Here is a 16,434-nt window from a genome sequence, read left to right as displayed (position 1 = left end):
CCCAGCTAATATTTTGTATTTTTAGTAGAGACTGGGTTTTGCCATGTTGGCCAGGCTGGTCTCGAACTCCTGACCTTGAGTGATCTGCCCCCCTCAGCCTTCCAAAGTGCTGGGGTTACAGGCATAAGCCACTGTGCCCTGTTAGTTTTCATAATTTTCTTTACTTCCCACTGTGGTGGGAGAACTGGCTTCAGAGAAAGCCATCCTGGACAGGTGAGGTGGCCCCACCAGGAACAGGTTTCCATCAGGTGTTTTGGAGGCAGTGATGCCCGTGCACCCTGGTGAGAAGGGGCGTGGCGTGAACATCAGGAACCAGACTTCACCCTGGAGAAGGAGAAGCCACAGGTGGGGCTGAAGAAGCAGTTCTCACAAGCGATCCTGTGGGCACTGGGGCCATACATACCATGCACCTTGGTGCACAAGTGTCAGTGTGGCTCAGAGTGGGGTGGAGGACTAAGGGTATTAAAAGCATCCAGGAATCCAGGGGAGAGCCACCGCACCCAACTTTGCTTTCACCCACAGGCTGATGCAGCCCGAGGAAATGTTACTCCACAACGACCTCAATGATACACACGGAACCTGTTTGCCAGGCCCTTGCCACAAAATGGGGGCTGCCAAGCCTTGTTAGAATGCCTGAGACTCAGAGGAAAAAATATATATATTTTTTGAGACAAGGTCTTTTTTGAGACAAGCTCCAGCCCAGGCTGGAGTGTAGTGGTATGATCATAGCTCACTGCAGCCTCTATCTCCCAGGCTCAAGCCATCCTCCTACCTCAGCCCCGCAAGTAGCCAGAACCACAGGTGCACACCACTATGCCCAGCTAAGAAAATAATTTAAACATTTAATTAGTTTGTTTATTTATTATTATTATTATTTTTTTTTTTACAGAGTCCCTCTCTGTCATCCAGGCTGGAGTGCAGTGGCACAATCTTAGCTCACAGCAACTTCTGTCTCCTGGGTTCAAGCGATTCTCCTGCCTCAGCCTCCCGCGTAGCTGGGATTACAGGCGTGTGCCACAACACCCGGATCATTTCTGTAGTTTTAGTAGAGACAGAGTTTCACCATGTTGGCCAGGCTGATCTCGAACTCCTGACCTCAGGTAATCTGCCTGCCTTGGCCTCTCAAATTGCTAGGATTATAGGCATGGGCCACTGCACTCAGCCTAATTTAAACATTTTAAAATCTTGTTTAAATTTTGAAATAAAATCTCAAGTTGGTTTTTAAAAAACTCTGTCCGGGTTGTGATGACTCACATTTGTAACTTCAGCACTTTGGGAGGCTGAGGTGGGAGGATCGCCCAGGAGTTCAAGACCAGCCTGGGCAACATAGGGATACCCAGTATCTCTAAAAATAATAATAATAATACAAAAATTAGCCAGGTGTAATGGCAGGTGTCTGTGATCCCAGCTACTTTGGAGGCTGAGGCAGAAGGATTGCTTGAGCCTGGAAGGTCAGGGTTGCAGTGAGCTGAGACTGCACAACTGCACTCCAGTCCAGGCAACAAAGTGAGACCTTGACTCAAAAAAAAAAAAAAAAAAAAGTGCTTAGTGCCACATGCTAGGAACCACAATGACGACAGATTAGAAGGTTGTTGAGTCAGGGCCCACCAAGAGCTGGTGGGGAGTCTGACTGTGGGGACCCTGCCCTTTTCCAAAAGGTGGAGGTGCAAAGAAGCTCATAAGGATCACGGCTTCTCACCCTGGCCCTGAATCCACTCACATCAGCAGCTCTCTGCACAGCCAACTGGACAGCTCACACCAATAAATTAAACCTCCTTATTTCTTGCTGGGCACAGTGGCTCACACCTGTAATCCCAGCACTTTGGAAGGCTGAAGTGAGAAGATTACTTGAGGCCAGAAGTTCAAGACCAGCCTAGGCAACATAGTGAGATCCTGCCTCTACAGAAAATTAGGTGAGAGTGGTGGCATGTGTCTGTGGTCTCAGTTACTCAGGAGGCTGAGGCAGGAGGATCTCTTGAGCTCAGGAGGCTGCAGTGAACTATTGCACTACTGCACTCTAGCCTGGAGGACAAAGCAAGACCTTGTCTCATAAAAAAAAAAAAAGAAGCAAGCCAGCAGGTCTAATCCAGACGTAAGAGGAGGGCATTGGCCAGGCACGGTGGCTCATGCCTGTGATCCCAGCACATTGGGAGGCCGAGGTTGGAGGATCACGTGAGACCAGGAGTTCAAGACCAGCCTGGCCAAATGGTGAAACCCCATCTCTACTAAAAATACAAAAATTAGCTGGGCGTTGTGGCACGCACCTGTAATCCCAGCTACTCGGGAGGCTGAGGCATAAGAATCGCTTGAACCTGGGAGATGGTGGTGGCAGTGAGCCGAGATGCCACCACTGCACTCCAGCCTGGGCAACGAAGCAAGACTCCATCTCAAAAAAAAAAAAAATACAAAAATTAGCCAGCTGTGGTGGCACATGTCTGTAATCCTGGCTAGTTGGGAGGCTGAGGCAGGAGAATTGCTTGAACCCAGGAGGTGGAAGTTGCAGTGAGCCAAGATCACACTGCTGCACTCCAGCCTGTGTGACAGAGTGAGACTCTGTCTAAAAAAATAAAATAAATTAAATTAAAAAATTTTATTAATTTGCAATTCTGAGTTTGCAAGAAGAGTGAACTGTGGTATGGTGACTAGCACACAGCATTTTAGAGTTCACAGCGTGCTCTCTGGGAAACTGTTTTAGCCAAAGTTGTGGCATCATCTCTGGCCACTCAACTTTATTCAAAAGACCTGGCTCAAAATGACTATTTATGGAAATCAACTCTAGCCTCGAAATACAAAACCAATGTAGTTCTAAAGATATTCAAAGGAAGGTAATTAAGTTTATTAAAAAGCAATGAAGGGCCAGGCACAATGTCTCAAGCCTGCAATCCCAGCACTTTAGGAGGCTGAGGCAGCAGAAGGATCAATTGAGGCCAGGAGTTTGAGAGCAGCCTGGGCAACATAGTAAGACCCTGTCTCTACAAAATAATTTTATTTTATTTTATTTTATTTTTAATTTTTGGTTTTTGTTTGTTTGTTTCATTTTGTTTTTTTGAGATGGAATTTCACTCTTGTTGCCCAGGCTGGAGTGCAGTGGTGTGATCTTAGCTCACTGAAACCTCCACCTCCTGGGTTAAAGTGATTCTCCTGCCTCAGCCTGCAAAGCAGCTGGGATTACAGGCATGCACCACCACACCTGAGCTAATTTTTTGTATTTTTAGTAGAGCCGGGTTTCACCATGTTAGCCAGGCTGGTTTAGAACTCCTGATCTCAGGTGATCTGCCTGCCTCGGCCTCCCAAAGTACTGGGATTACAGGCATGAGCCACCACCCCCAGCCCAAAATAATTTTTAAAATTAGCTGGGCTTGGTGGTGTATGCCTGTTGTCCCAGCTACTCTAGAGGCTGGGATGGGAGGATCACTTGAGGCCAGAAGTTTGAGGTTGCAGTGAGGCAGGATTGCACCACTGCTCCCCAGCATGGGTGACAGGGAGAGATTTTGTCTCTAAAATGGAAATAAAGGAAGCAAGGAAGGGCTTCTCCTCCAAACACTATGACTTCATCTTGGGCAGTTACATGATTCCAGGAAACACGGAAAACCTACCTTGAGTACCTTTTTGGATGTATGCTAATGGGAAAACAAATCTCATTAATTAACTCATAGAACGGCTAAGAGGAAAGAATCTTAGGGGATGTGTGGTTTCACTCCCTAATTTTAAACATGAGGAAATTGGGTACCAGAGATAAAGTAACTCACCAGGTAGAGAGAGAAGAGCCTCTTTTACCACAAGGGGTCTCTCATTGGAAAATGGGCAAAACTCGTTCCCTGCCTGCATTCTCCAAGATCCTAGCCCAACAAAGAATAGAAGTGTCTCCACTTCAGAGGACAACTGGTTTGTCCTTTGCCTTTTACACCCCTTTCAGCAAGCAGTATTTCTCAGCTTTGTGTTTGTGCAAACTCTTGAGTAGCACAAACTCCTGAGCTAAGAGACACTCCACTCTGTTTGCAATTGAGGGCAAAGGCTGGGATGCTTGGGCACAGCTCCAGGCTCCTTTCCCAGAAGACTGGGGTGGCAGAAAAAAAAAAGAATTTATTTTTCACACACTGAGTAGAGATGTGGCTCATCATGTAGAGGTAAATTGTTTTTTTTTTTTCTTGAGATAGAGTTTCGCTCTTGTTGCCCAGGCGGGAGTGCAGTGGCACCATCTCAGTTCACTGAAACCTCCCACTCCTGGGTTCAAGCTATTCTCCCACCTCAGCTTCTTGAGTAGCTGGGATTACAGGCACCTGCCATGACACCCAGCTAAATTTTGTATTTTTAGTAGAGAAGGGGTTTCACCATGTTGGCCAGGCTGGTCTCGAACTCCTGATCTCAGGTGATCCAGCTGCCTCGGCCTCCCAAAGTGCTGGGATTGCAAGTGTGAGCCACCGCGCTCAGCCTTAGAGTTGGTATTTTATAAAGAATAGAAGTTTACATAGCTCACAGTTTTAGATTATGGAAGTCCAAGAGCACGCCATTGACATCTGATGAGAATCAGATTTCCACATCACAAAATGGCCAAAGGCATGAGGATGACAGAAGGTGAACATAAGAGAGCTTACTTTTATAATAGACCCAATTTCCTGCCAGCTAACCCACTCTGGAAACAATGACATTCATTCATTCATGAAAGTAGATCCCTCAGAACCTAATATCTTCTTAAAGGTCTAATTTATAATTTTATAACGATGGCAGTTAAATTTCAACATGAATTTTGAAGGGGGCATTCAAACCATAGTGATGTGTTTTTATTAGATAATTAAATTATTTGATATTTTAAAAATTATTGATTTGCCATGACTTTTAATGGCAAAAACCGCAATTACTTTTGCACCAACAAAGTAATGTCTTTGTTTTTCTTTTCATGCTGTCTTTTCTTGTGTTTTCTTGGTTTTTTTTCTTTTGTTGTTATATGCTTTGATTCTCATTTCTTTTCTTTCTTTTCTTTTCTTCTCTTTTTTTTTTTTTTTTTTTGAGATAGAGTTTCACTCTCGTTTTCCAGGCTAGAGTGCAACGGTGCCAACTCAACCTCCATCTCCCAAGTTCAAGCAGTTCTCCTTCCTCAGCCTCCTGAATAGCTGGGATTACAGGCACTTGCCACCACATCGGACTAATTATGTATTTTTAGTAGAAACAGATTTTCTCCATGTTGGTCAGGCTGGTCTCAAACTCCTGGCCCCAGGTGATTTGTCCGTCTCGTCCTCCCAAAGTGCTGGGATTACAGGAATAAGCCACTGTGCCCCGCTTCTTGATTCCTTTTTCTTTTGTGTGTATACTACAAATTTTCATTTAGTTACCAAGAGACTTACATAACACATCTCATAGTTATAACACTGTAGCAATTGTACTTCGATGTATAGAAAGTCTCAACAGGTTTACTCGCTTCAATACAGGATTTATACCACACTTTACATTTTTTATATTGTGTATCTCATAATAAATTATTTAGGCTATATGTATTTTGGATACTTTTGTCTTGTAGCTTTTATCCCTAAGTTAAAAGTGATTCATGCACCACCATTACAGGTATCATTAGTATTTTACTCATTTTTCTCCACCTATACCTAAATAATGATATAATTTAATTCCAATATTTATTTTATATATAATTAATCTCACAGTATTCTAAAAATTATATTGTTTTTGCTTTGGAATATTATTTTCTTGTATTCATATGGTTTTATTGTAGATATTATATTTTGTGTAATAGCAATGATATATTAATAACATAAATAACTTTACCTAGTATCTTTTAAATACTTTAAAAGGTTCCATTTTCATTAGACTTTTACTAATTCTTCTAATGTTTTTTTTGTGGAAATTTACTACTATACATTGCATGCCAATAATTAAAAATGCCAGATTTTCATAAGTTCATAGTCATATTTGAAAACTGTAGTTATTTAAAGAATTATTTTCTGACACATCTATGCTAATATTCCATATTTTATAGGTCAACATGTTTTATTTTTGTTTTTAAGTCCATTATACTGCATTTTTTTCATACAGGTTTCTTTTGATGATTAAATTGTATTTTTGTTTTTAATGTTACATTTATGATGTGGAAGGTAATCTTCACTCTGTATTATTTGTAAAAATGTGGTGTTTAACAGGGCCAGGCATGGTGGCTCACGCCTGTAACCCCAGCACTTTGGGAGGCTGAGGCAGGCAGATCACCTGAGGTTGGGAGTTTGAGACCAGCCTGACCAACAGGCAGAAACCCCGTCTCTACTAAAAATACAAAATTAGCTGGGCGTGGTGGTGCATGCCTGTAATCCCAGCTCCTCGGGAGGCTGAGGCAAGAGAATTGCTTGAACCTGGGAGGTGGAGGTTGCAGTGAGCCAAGATCATGCCATTGCACTCCAGCCTGGGCAACGAGAGTAAATCTCCGTCTTAAGAAAAAAAAATGTGGTGTTTAACTCAAATATAAATCCCTGGGTTTCACTTGCAGCAAATTTTAAAAAACAAGTATAAGTCAGATATTTCTTATTTTTGTTTGTTTGTTTGGATACGGAGTCTCGCTCTGTCACCCAGGCTGGAGTGCAGTGGCAGGATCCAGGCTCACTGCCACCTCTGCCCCCAGGTTCAAGCAATTCTCCTGCCTCAGCCTCCTGAGTAGCTGGGACTACAGGTGCGCACCACCGCCTGGCTAATTTTTTGTATTTTTAGTACAGATGGGATTTCACCATGCTGGCCAGGCTGGTCTTGAACTCCTGACCTCATGATCCACCTGGCTCAATCTCCCAAAGTGCTGGGATTACAGGCATGAGCCACCATGGCCAGCCCCATAAGTCAGACATTTCTATTGCCTGTAAAAGTTACTTATGTGATATTTGTGTGTATAAATATTGATCCATTTTCTTTATTAATTATCTTGTTTATTTCTTTTCTCAGGTGGTTGTCAGTGTTCTATTGTCTGGATGAGTAGTCAGAAAGGCAGTCTAAAATTACTGTCTATTTATTGTTTGAATCTATGTTATTGTGTGAGAAAAACACTTGGTATTTGAAGTAAGTTTTGAAAAATGCAACTATTTTTTGAGAGTTGTAAATATTTGTGATTAAAAACATAAAATTACCATCTTAAACATTTTAAAGTTATATACTTAAGCTATATGTTTAGTACTTTTAAGTATATTTACATTATATGAAACAGATCTCTAGATAATTTTATCTTCAAAAAGTACAATCTAATTTTCAATAAACTGTCTTCTTCTCTCTTTTCCACGTCTGAAGAACATCATTTTACTTTCTGTTTTGTCTGTCTCTTTTTGGCTATCTTATTTTAGTCAACATATTTTTTCCTGTGTCTTTAATTTTAACAAATAAGTTATTCTCCTCTCAGTTCAGATTCATCAGGAAATTGAATCATATCCAGAAGAATTAAAACTAAAAGACTAATATGTTTGTTAAAGCAATGCAGGTTGTCATACTAATAAACCCTACAATTTCAAAGGCTTAGCAAAATAATACATTTTCTGCACACACCACCTTCCCCTTTGGTTCACTTCTGGTTAAGAAAACTTCTTCATGATTATTTGGAGATTAGATTTTTTCTAAATTTTCTATCCACATTCTCCTCTTTCTAAAGCCAATAGATCAAAAAAGATGCAAAGAAGACACATTTGCTTTTTATCCACACATCACTTCCAGTCACTATGCTGAGCAGAGTCAAAGTGAGCAGAGCTCAGAATAGCAGTTTTCTGGCAGGACAGCCACTTCTTGGCAAAAAATGACACAATAAAAGCATAAATCTTTCATGGAAAGCTAACATGTTTTCAGCAAATTAAGCATATGCACGAATAAAATTCTTGTGGTAAAATAAAGATTCATTTTGTTGATTATTATTGAGCTCAGGTAATAGCAAATAAAAAGGCAGCAAATATAGAGCAAAAAAATTTATTTGAAATAGAAAAAATGTGGATTAAGATATTCTGTCAATTAAAGTAAAAATATTTTTATCTCACACTAATCATCTTACCTATAGTCGTATAAAATCAAATGCTACCTTTTATTAACAATTGTACTTCATATAAGTATTCCATTTATATCACCCTTCTTCACTGTTTCAATGCCTTCTGCACTTCATATCAGTGAAAAACAGGCTGGCTGGTACCAGGAAAGGGATGTGGTGCTATTGCTACTTTAAGAGTAATGATGAAGAGCACTTGTCTGAATTGTTCCCATGTGGCAAACACTGTTACATGGTCTAAAGTAAACACATTTATTATTTTCTTCTAAATTTATTGATGAAATACAATTCTCAGCTAAGGAAGACTTGATCTCATTCAAATACATTTTGTGAAATTTGGTTGACATTTCAGTGTCTTTGACTTAAATGGCATATTGAAAATTTCTATGAATCCAAATAGAGTGTTATACATGAACAGTCTTTTATTAAAAACCTTTCTGGGTTGGGTGCAGTGGCTCATGACTGTAATCCCAGCACTTTGGGAGGCTGAGGCAGGCGGATCAACTGAGGTCGGCAGTTCGAGACCAGCCTGACCAACGTGGAGAAACCCCGTCTCTACTAAAAATACAAAATTAGCCAGGCGTGGTGGCACATGCCTGCAATCCCAGCTACTCGGAAGGCTGAGGCAGAAGTCTGACCTGAACCCGAGAGGCAGAGGTTGAGTTGAGCTGAGATCATGCCATTGCACTCCAGCCTGGGCAACAAGAGTGAAACTCCGTCTCAAAAAAAAAAAAAAAAAAAAAAAAAAAGCCTTTCTCTTAAGATTCATAAAATTTCTTCATAATATAGAAGAAATGTGTTAACTATGTTCCCAGTAATCAACTCTGAACACTGAGCATTCTCAGTTCCCAGTATTCACTCTGAGTCATTCAGAAAAATTGGTATCTCTGTAAGGAGTCAGAAAAACGTGTTTGGGGAAGGGTCACAACATTGCACATAAATGCTTTCTTCATGCACCTGTTAGGATCTTAATCTAATTGGTCTATCATTTGCATGGCTAGATAGTTACTGGATCTAGTCATACTATTTTGTGTTTTGTAGATAATGACATCTGTTACCTATAAGTTTCATACAACAATTTGCTCAGCTGAAACATGAATCTTTTGATAATTTACCTGAAATTGAGGGACTAGATTTGCAATTTCTAATCTTTCAATGTTAGAGCAAAGTAGAGAAGAGTAATGTGTGTATGTGGTATGCATTTTCTTACTTAACTATTAAAATTCTTCTCATATTGTCTTGGACACTTTAGACAGCCACCCAAAAAATATTCCCTACTGTTTTTTTTAGCCAGGATATTAGATTTCAAAAGATCAAGGACTTAATAATTGGGCTAAGCCAAAATCTTGTCATTGCTTCTTTCAAAGAGCATGGCAATTATGCCAAGACATTGAAAGATGTGGATCTGATGACTTTTATTTGATTTCAAATGTTTTTTCTAATTGTTCGCTCTAATTGTCTTATTGTGTTAATCTAAAAGAGAAACTATCTACATAACAATTTATGCATTCAAGAAATGTTCATGTTACGATGATCAAAGTTCAATATTGTATTATAGAATAGTAGAATAGTCTAAAATTAGAAAGTCAAATTATTATTAATAAATTCATTATTTTTTTCAACATTTTCTAGTGTTGAAATTAAAGAATTGGCAAGGCTTTTTCATGATAAGTTCAATTCTAGGATAGTACTCACTGGTCTGCATGGTATTTTTTTCCTTTTTTTTGGCAGGAGGGGATGGAGTTTTGCTCCTGCTGCCCAGGCTGGAGTGCAATGGCATGATCTTGGCTCACTGAAACCTTCGCCTCCAGGGTTCAAGCCAGTCTCCTGCCTCAGCCTCTTGAGTAGCTGGGATTACAGGCATGCATCACCATGCCCGGCTAATTTTATATTTTTAGTAGAGATGGGGTTTCTCCATGTTGATCAGGCTGGTCTTGAACTCACAATCTCAGGTGATCCACCCACCTCACCCTCCCAAAGTTCTAGGATAACAGGCATGAGCCACCACACCCTGCAGGTATCTATGTCATGAATTATGTAAATCCGAGTTACCAGAATGGTGCAGAAGTGCTAATGCAATCAGAATGAAAATGAATACGGCCTTGTTGGTAAACTATTGGTATCCCAGAGGCTGATCATTTACTTCAGCTGTGTAGACATTGCTTCATAATGCCAGGGAGCCCTTTCAACCAAGTTGCCTTTATTTCCCATTGATGAGGTCATGTTCTGGTCTCTGTTTTTCTTAAGCTGTCCCAGATGAGGGGTGATTATTTCTTGCATAAATGAGATCCCTTCTTTTTCCTCTGCAATGAGATCCTCCTATTCTCCTTACTGAAAGCAATATGTTGAAGGCAGAAATGGAGACAATCTACAAATATATACCTTGCCATGTGGCCACCATAAACACTTTACGACATTGCTTACCAAGAAGTTTGATTAATTTCAGGGAAGCAGGGATATTTTTCTATGATGTGCTCTTTCTCTTAAAGCACCTCCGATTAAGTTTAGCCTAATCAAGATAATCTCTCTTATGATAAAAAGGAAGCCAATACATTAGTAATATAAATACATTAATACTGTTTCGCCACAGTCACAAACATTTTGTGACGCTCAAGAGAAAAGGATTACACAGCAGGTGTGCACTGAAGTGGGAACCTGAAGGTCATCTGAGGATTTTCCCTACCCACCTGAATAGATTTCTAAAATCATCTTTCAGTTGCTTTTGCTGTCTTTCTAAGTAAACAAAGACATCATCTGCAAATAATAATTAATTGAACTGCTTTTCAATTGTGTTCATTAAAATAATTATCTTTTTCTTGCGTATATGAAGTATTTCTCATTTGTAATACACATTCATATATATACAAATATATAGCAATACAAATGTATCCATTTTCATTTTTGTTAAATTTTTAAGAATGGATGTTAAACGTAACTTCTTTTCTGTTTGAAGTGTTTTTATTGTTTTATTCAAGAGTATTATCTCTGGAGTTAAAGTTGATACTGTTTTAATACTGGCTCTGCTATTGTGAGCAAGTTATTTCTCTCTCTGGCTCTTTTCTTTTTTTTTTTTTTGTAAATTGAAAATAATAGTGACACCTTTGTTATTAAGTTACTTTGTCTATTAGTCCATTCTCACACTGCTGAAGAACACACCAAAGACTAGGTAAATTATAAAGGAAAGAGGTTTATTTGACTCACAGTTCAGCATGGCAGGGGAGGCCTCAAGAACCTTACAATAATGGCAGAAGGTGAAGGAGAAGCAGGTATCCTTTTCACTAGGTGACGGAGAGCAGGAAAAATTACCACTTATAAAACCATCCAAACTCATGAGAACTCACTCACTATCACAATAACAGCATGAGTATCATTCTGCCTCTGGCCCCTTCCAAATCTCATGCCCTTTTTATATTTCAAAACCAAACATGCTTTCCCAACAGTCCCCCAAGTCTTAACTCAAGTTAGCATTAACCCAAAAGTCTAAGTCCAAAGTCTCATCTGAGACAAGGCAAATCCCTGCTACCTGTGAGCCTGTAAATCAAAAGCAAGTTAGTAACTTCCAAGATACAATGGAGGTACAGGCATTAGATCAATTCTCCCATTACAAATGGGAGAAATTGGCCAAAACCAAAGAGCTACTGGCCCCATGCAAGTTTGAATTCCAATGGGGCAGTCATTAAGTCTTAAAGCTCTGAGATGTTCTCATTTGACTCCATGTCTCACATGTGGGCCATGCTGATGCAATGGGTGGGCCCTCATGGCCTTGGGAAGCTCCTTTATGGACTGGAATTGTGTGCCTGTGGCTTTTCTAGGTGCACGGTGCAAGCTCATGGTGAATCTGTTCTTTAGGGGTCTGGAGGATAGTGACCTTCTCACAACTCCAGTAGGCAGCTTCAGTGGGGACTCTGCATGAGGGCTCCAACCCCACACTTCCCTTCTGCATTGCCCTATCACAGGTTATCCATGAGGGCTCTGCCCCTGTAGAAGACTTCTGCCTGAACATCCAGGCATTTTTATACATCCTCTGAAATCTAGGCAGAGGTTTCTAGAGCTCAACTCTTGTCTTCTGTGCACATGCATGGCCAATACCACATGGAAGCCACCAAGGCTTGAGGATTGCACTTTCTGAAGAAAAAACCCAAGCTGTACTTTGGCCCCTTTTAGCCACAGCTGGATCTGGAGCAGCTGGGATGCAGGGCACCCAGCCCCAAGGCTTCATAAAGCAGCGGGGCCCTCCCTGGGCCTCGACCATGAAACCATTTTTTCCTCCTAGGGTTCCTGGCCTGTGATAGAAGAACCTGTCTCAGATCTTTGACATGACCTGAAGACATTTTCCCCATTGTCTTGGCTATTAACATTCAGCTTCTCTTTACTTTTGCAAATTTCTGCAGTGGCTTCAATTTCTTTCCAAAAAAATGGGGTTTTATATTCTACCTCATGGTCAGCTGCAAACTTTCCAAACTTTTATGTTCTGCTTCCATTTTAAAAATAAGTTTCTCATCTCCATCTGAGACAACCTCAGCCTGGACTTTATCATCTATATCACTATTAGCATTTGGGTCAAAAGCATTCAACAAGTCTCTAGGAAGTTCCAAACTTTCCCACATTTTTCTATTTTTTTCTGACTTCTCTAAACTGTTTCAACCTCTGCCTATTACCCAGTTCCAAAGTCACTTCCACATTTTCAATTATCTTTATAGCAGGGCCCCAAACTACCTGTATTAATTTTCTGTATTAGTTTGTTTTCACACTACTATAAAGATACTACCAGAGAATGGGTAATTTATACAGAAAGGAAGTTTAATTTACTCACAATTCTGCATTGCTGGGGAGGTCTCAGGAAACCTACAATTATGGTGGAAGGCAAAGGAGAAACAAGTACCTTCTTTACTAGGCAGCAAGAGAGAGGCAGTGCAGAAAAAAACACCACTTATAAAACCAGCAGATCCTTTGAGAACTCACTTACTATCATGAGAACAGCATGGGGGAAAATTACCCCCATATTCCAATCACCTCCCATCAAGTCCCTCCCTTGAAACATGGGGATTACTATTTGAGATAAGATTTGGGTGGGATAAAATTTTACAGTAACAAATTCAATACAAGTCACAGAATATAGATTTTTTTGAGAATCTCTGAGGTTTCCAGGTTTCTCTTTAATTATCCACCTTATTAAAATCATCCTTTTTGTTTCAATATTGTTCTTCTGTTCTGAAAATGCATACAAACTCACACACCAACACACTCACTTGCTACATAACTTTCTTATATGTATATATATATATATTTTTAATGGTGCCTTGCTCTGTCATCCTGGCTGGAGTGCAGGTCCACCACCTTGGCTCACTGCAACCTCTGCCTTCCAGGACCAAGCAATTCTCCTGCCCCAGCTTCCCTAGTCACTGGGAATACAGGCACGTACCACCACGCCCAGCTAATTTTTTGTGTTTTTAGTAGAGATGGGGTTTCACCATGTTGGCCAGGCTGGTCTTGAACTCCTGACCTCAAATTATCCACCCCATTCAGCCTCCCAAACTGCTGAGATTACAGGCATGAGCCACCGTGCCTGGCTGATATATCTTCAGAGTAATATATTTGTATATATAACTCTATGTAAATCAAAACTAAAAGTCTGTTTTTGTTTGTCAGCAGAGAGGCCACATGTACAAAAAATATACAAAACAATTTTTTAAAAATATTTAATCAAGACTCAGAAATGTATATTAATTATACTCACACAATTTTTATGACCATAAAATGACCCTATGGTTAGTAATAATTCAATTGCACATATTAAAATAAAACTGTATAATGAGATTGTAATACAAAGGATAAATACATGCTCGAGTTGAGGAATACCTCATATACGCTGCTGTGATCATTAACTAATGTATGCCTGTGTTAAAACATCTCATATATGCCATGAGTGTGTATGTACACTATCTACCCACAAAATTTTTTTAAAAATCTAAATAGGGTAAAAAAGAATACAAATTTGATCTATGAGAAAAAAATTATTCTACTTATTTGCAGTTTAAACCACTGGCAGGACAGGTGTGGTGACCCACGCCTGTAACCCCACCAATTTGGGGCACTGGGGCGGGTGGATCACCTGAGATCGGGAGTTAAAGACCAGCCTGGCCAACATGATGAAACCCCCTCTCTACTAAAAATACAAAAATTAGCCAGGGGTGGTGGAATGTGCATGTAGTCCCTGCTACTTGGCAGACTGAAGACAGGAGAATCGCTTGGACCCAGGAGGTAAAGTTTGCAGTGAGCCGACATCATGCCACTGCACTCCAGCCTAAGCAACAGAGCAAGACTCCATTTCAAAACAAACAAACAAACAACAAACACTGGCAAAAAAGAGATTACTAGAGATGTCATTCCCCTACATTAACAAATAGTATATTGTTACCATCTTTTACTTAGAACCTTAAGTAAAATGGGACCCATTAAATTTGATGACAAATGAACACTTCATTCAAAGCACAATAGTTTTAACACATTAAAAACAACTTTGTTTAATGAAAAAATTAAGTTGACAGATAATCTTTAAAAAATTTTTAAATTTATTGCATTTTATTACATAAATGTACAATTGATAAAAAACAATCTCTCCTATCTCTGATGAAACAACTGATCAAATACTTTCACAAACAATGGGAAGAGTCAACATGATGGAATCTGAGACTTGAGTTATATTATTATTTGCTTTTCAGAAGCTATTTTTTTAATAGAAGAAATAAGCATACCTCTAAGGTAATTATAAATCTCCAAAAAATCTACTTCTTTAACATGTATATGGTGTTAGCTTTGGATCTCTTTTACACTCAACACTGATTTCGTGTAATGTCTGAAGTTTCAGTGCCTTCATCTTTCTACTGTGCCTCCTCAGATGTTTATATAGACTTAATTTTTGATTTAATATATTTTCCCCATTTACTGGTTCTGCAAAAATATTTAGTATAAACTGGTGTTTTCTAAGCTGTAGGTTTTGAACAAATGTTTTTCACATTCATTACATGTTTAGACATTCTCTCCAATATAAATTCTCTAATGTTCAACAAAGTTTGAGCATCTTCTTCAGATCTTCAAATTTTTCCTTTAATATAAAATATGTACAATAAAATCTGTAATGGAAATAAAGGTACAGCAATCCTCTTTAAGTTTGTATGTTTGTCTTCAGAAGAACTAGTCTTTACTTTAAAGGCCTATATTTTCCAAAAGGTCTTTTTACAGTAATCACATTTATAATTTTTTTTTTGAGATGGAGTCTTGCTCTGTCACCCAGGCTGTAGTGTAGTGGCTCTATCTCAGCTCACTGCAACCTCTGCCTCCCTGGTTCAAGTAATTTTCCTGCCTCAGCCTGCCGAGTAGCTGGGATTACAGGTGCATGCCACCACATCTGGCTAGTTTTTCTATTTTTAGTAGAGATGGAGTTTCACCATGTTGGCCAGGCTGGTCTTGAACTCCTGACCACATGATCCACCGACCTCGGCCTCCCAAAGTGCTGGAATTATAGGCATGAGCCAACACACCTGACCTATAATCCCTTTATTAAGTATAAACTTTCTGATATTGAGTAAGATGTGACCTGATATTAATGGCTTTTCACATTCTTTGTATTTGTACAATTTTTCTCTAGTATAAATGCTTTCTTATACCATAAGGTGTGAGAATTTGTTAAAAGTTTTGCGACAATCTTCATATTTGTAGGAGTTTTCTTCAGTATAAATTATCTTACCTACCATAACGTGTGACTACCATTTAAAGTCCTTGCCACATTTAACACATTTCTAGAGTTTCTCACCAGTATGATTTCTCTTTTTTAGAAAAGTTTGAGGTGTGCTTAAATGCTCTGTCACATTTTTATGTATGCAGAGTTTCTCTCCAGTATAAAATTTTTTAGTGAGTAAGCATGGAGAACCAGTTAAAGGGTTTGCCACATTTTTTTCTACAATTGCAGGGTTTCTCTCCAATATCAATTATCTTACATTTATTCAGGTTTGAGGACTTTTTAAAGACATTACCATATTCCTTATTGTAGGGTCTCTCTTCAGTATTAATTCTCTTATGTATAATAAGGGTTCAAGACTAGTTAACAGCTTTACCACATTCTTTGCTTTTGTAGAGTTTCTCTCTAGAACGAATGATCAGATATTATGTAAGGCCTGAGATGTGCTTAAAGGTTTTGTCACTTTTTTTTATGTTTCTAGGGTCTCTCTAATATAAATTCTCTTAGGTTTTGGGAGGCTGACAAAGGTGGATCACCTGAGGTCAGGAGTTCAAGACCAGCCTGGCCAACATGGTGAAACTCTATCTCTACTAAAAATACAAAAATCAGCCAGTGTGGTGGCACATGCCTGAAATCCCAGCTATTCAGGAGGCTGAGGCAGGAGAATCGCTTGAACCAGGAAGGCAGAGGTTAC

The sequence above is a fragment of the Pongo pygmaeus genome, chromosome 6 (assembly GCF_028885625.2).
Source record: "Pongo pygmaeus isolate AG05252 chromosome 6, NHGRI_mPonPyg2-v2.0_pri, whole genome shotgun sequence".
Classification (NCBI taxonomy): Eukaryota; Metazoa; Chordata; class Mammalia; order Primates; family Hominidae; genus Pongo; species Pongo pygmaeus.
Note: the sequence above shows the minus strand (reverse complement) of the source record.